Source organism: Hyaena hyaena, unplaced genomic scaffold (genome assembly GCF_003009895.1).
Source record: "Hyaena hyaena isolate Hyena2069 unplaced genomic scaffold, ASM300989v1 scaffold_1126, whole genome shotgun sequence".
In the NCBI taxonomy this organism is placed as follows: Eukaryota; Metazoa; Chordata; class Mammalia; order Carnivora; family Hyaenidae; genus Hyaena; species Hyaena hyaena.
In genome coordinates this window covers 368,992-372,685 of record NW_024081760.1, presented here as the reverse complement: position 1 = coordinate 372,685, position 3,694 = coordinate 368,992, and the positions used below count along the sequence as shown (strand labels likewise).

The following is a 3,694-nucleotide window of genomic DNA, read 5'->3' as shown; positions in this document are numbered from 1 at the left end:
ATAATGATGTGGAGTGAATGAAGCCTGACAACAATACCACACAGTTCCCAATTGTATAATACCTAGAAAATGCAACTTGATATACAAGGACAGAAAGCAGATCAGTGCCAGCGGGGAGGGGGGGGGGATGGGCAGGTATGGGAGGAAGGGATGAAAAGGTGGCACAAGGGGAAGCTTGGGGCGCATGCGTTAGTTCTCCACGGACCGTTTGTGCTGCGCGCCTAGGAAGCGTGGGGTGGTGGTTTGCCCGACGGACCGAGTCCGGTACCGGCGGGCGCCTGCGGAAGTTCACGCACCACTGCGAGAGGCACCTTGGATCCTCCCTCCCGTGTCGCCGACCTCCTCTTCCCTAGTCGTTCCTGGAGCAGGATCAGACCAGAGCTGACACCAGCCCCCGCGTGGCCTCCTCAGCACCTGTGTGACTTCCTTGTCCCCGGGATGTGGCGACAACGCCTGACTGCTGTGGCCGGTGAGGTTGACAATCCTTGGTGAAACAGAGCTCGGGAATAAAAGAAAGGTTGCCGCTACAGAAACTGCACCTGGTTTCACGAAGTATTTATTTTCTCATCATCCTAGTTTAAACCTTCAAGACCCCAGTTAAGGATATGTCACGGTGTTAATGGTGACAGATGGCAGCTACTCTTGTGAGCGTAGCATAGTAGAGAGATGTCGAATCGTTATGTTGTACACCTGAAACTAATGTAACACTGTGTCGACTCTACTGAAAGAGACGTTTTATAAAGATATCATTTTGGCAGTTCTAATTAATCTCCTTTTGTGTAAATTAAAACTTCCTTCAATTAAATATGACTACCAATCCTGAAGGAATTTTTGACCAGCGAGATTAGCTCCAAGACTCTTAAAACTTCCATGCCTCAAACTAGGATCTGCTGTTGCTTGTAAGACGGCACAGCCCAAAGGACTTTTGATCAGGGGAAATAATACATTTGACCTTAGTGCCCATAAATGGATTGTGCTTGACATTAGGTGGGAGATGAATGAGTATATCTAATTTAGAGAAAATTAGAAAAGCCCACTAAATAGAGCGCCTTGCAAAGTTGGCACCCAGTTTTGACAAGATGGTTGAAAGCCTCAGCTTACCGAAGGTTCATTGGAAAAAATGGCCTTTAGCACAGCAGACCACAGTTCTGAAAGTGACAGCATTACAGAAAGGGTCTCCTTGGTGAGCTCATTCTCTTACAAGAGCACACGGAGGAAGTGTGCAGAGCAGCTGGTCAGTGTCACATGAGCCATGCACGACTGAAACATAAGGTCTCAGAGAAAATTGACCAAATTCAAAAGAAACGTCTGCATACTCAAAGTACTAGGGGTTATTGGGATGGTTAGAAAAGGAGAACCAAGAAATAAGAAAATTAGTAGTATGGAAAGATGACAAAGAAAGCCACCATAGGAAGGTTAGGAAGCCTTTGATTGACGTGTATTTTGAAGTTCTTGATGTCCTGTCTGGTTATGATGGCTCTTATAATGCACAAGGTCATCTGCCAGGGAATGCTGTGGTTAACTGGGGAGGCTAAAGCCAGAGGGCTCCTCTGGCCCAGGATCTCTGGGCTGTAATGTGTTATGTCTGTCAGATGTCTGCACTAAATGTGGCATCAGTGCAGTGACCTCCAGGAATTGGGGGACACCAGATTGCCTCAGAAAGAGTAAATAGGCTCAGGTCAGAAAGGGGGCAGATTGTGGGGCACCTGGGTGGCTCCATTGGCTAAGTGTCTGACTTTGGCTCAGATCATGATCTCAGTGCTTGTAAGTTAGAGATCATGATCTCAATGCTTATAAGTTTGAGCCCCGCGTCAGGCTCTGTGCTGACAGCTCAGAGCCTGGAGCCTGCTTCAGATTCTCTCTGTCTCTGTCTCTCTCTCTCTGCTTCTCCCCTGCTCATGCTCTCTCTCTCTCAAAAGTAAACATAGAAAGAAAGAAGAAGAAAAGGAAGAAAGAGCAGATCAGAACTCCCCTGCTGATCAGTAGCAGGATTGTACCTGTGAGTCACCACTATACTTCAGTCTGAATTAAAAAAGGTCATCAGGAAACTTTTGGTGGTGATGGATATGTCTTCATTTTGGTGAGGGTCTCATGGGTGTTTACATATTTTAAAACATTAAGTTGTAAACTTTAAATATGTGCGGCTTATTATATATCAGTTGCACCTTAACAAAGCTGTTAATTTTTTTTTTACTTATATGGCTATTAAAAGACCTAATTTTCAATTTAAAAAGGTGATTTTTGATGGCATCAATTTCTATTCTGTCATATAGCCATATTAAAAGATGTCTTAAAGGACCTTAATTTGAAAAGATTCCATTGTTTAGAAACTCCTAACCGATCAAGGAAAGCTTGATTTTTTTTTTCATTTCTATTCTAAGACTCCACTTAAATGTAACACTTTGTCAAAATCAAAGTTCCTAAAGAGGCCAATGTAAATGAATACCGTCTTGATGTTGAACTTTCGTTTTTATTTGAATTGGCAACTGTTGTGGCCATAATGAAAAAACAAGAAGAAAAGGCTTGAGTTTGGGGAGAACATAAAGGGAGCTGATCTTTAAAATTGGAGAAATCCATATCAGAGTCAAACAAACAGATTCTGCTTACAAATGTAAGGACAAAATGCTAATGACTTCTCACCCCCAAATTTCCAAATGTCCAACGTATCAGAATTAACTCCTGTTGTCTGCCACCTGATAGAAATCTCCAAGTGATCACACCATGGTATCAAAGGCCAGATTACTTTAGCCATCACTGGGAACAAGTGACCAGCTGAGCACAAATCAGAATTATTACCAGAATCAAACTTAACCAAGGAATATACTTAGCACAGTAGAATTGAAGTATTGAATTACTGCACATGAGACTTACCAAAGGAGCCAGGAGAAATCGAGCCCCTTGAAGTGCACATTTTAATTGGCTGCAATTTTAGAATTGAGGTCAATAATGCTTCAGTGAAAACTCCAGAAATAAATTGTCAGAGGGCAACTCAGAGATACCAATTTAGTTATATGCATGCTAGTAATTTCGTCATATATAGGAGGAGGGACATTAGGCTGCTGTCAGCCAACAAAGGCAAAAGCAGATAAATAAGGAAAAGAGGGGAAAGGGTCTGGGAAGGGTGAGTTTTGTTTTTATGCATTTGCAGCTAGCAGAGAGGCCAGCTGCAGCAGAACGATCTTGAGCAGGCTGGTGAGGGTCATCAGAGGAAGCCATTTCAGTTCTCATGGATTCTTCAGGAACGCTTGAGAGGGTTTAGCTGGGGCACACAGAAGATTAGTGGAGATACAGTTGGATTTCTGCCTTCAGTGGTTGGAACATGAGAGCTGATTTTTTTTTTTTCTTTTCCTACTAAGTTCTATTTACTCAGTGAAACATATAGATAGACTTGTCATCTGAAGTTTGGGTTATGAGATGAATGCCATAGAGGAATATCAGAAGAAATTTGATTAGAAAAGGGAGGGTATGAAATATTCATCTTACAAAATTGAAAAGCATGATCACTACAGAAATATAGCAGGGTTGGGGTGCCTGAGTGGCTCAGTCGGTTAAGCATCCGACTTCGGCTCAGGTCATGATCTCATAGTTCATGGGTTTGAGTCCTGCATCAAGGCTCTGTGCTGAATGCTTGCTCAGAGCCAGGAGCCTGATTTGGATTCTGTGTCTCCTTCTCTCTCTGCCCCTCCCCCTCTCA

General features: G+C 43.2%; 1 long non-coding RNA gene across 1 annotated transcript; it reads left to right on the top strand.

Annotated features, from left to right (window-relative positions):
• Nucleotides 1–220: 220 nt before the first annotated feature.
• Nucleotides 221–2,048, top strand: LOC120224209. The gene is made up of 2 exons (XR_005526496.1): nucleotides 221–469; nucleotides 1,920–2,048. It is a non-coding gene; the product is annotated as an uncharacterized LOC120224209 (long non-coding RNA).
• Nucleotides 2,049–3,694: the final 1,646 nt, after the last annotated feature.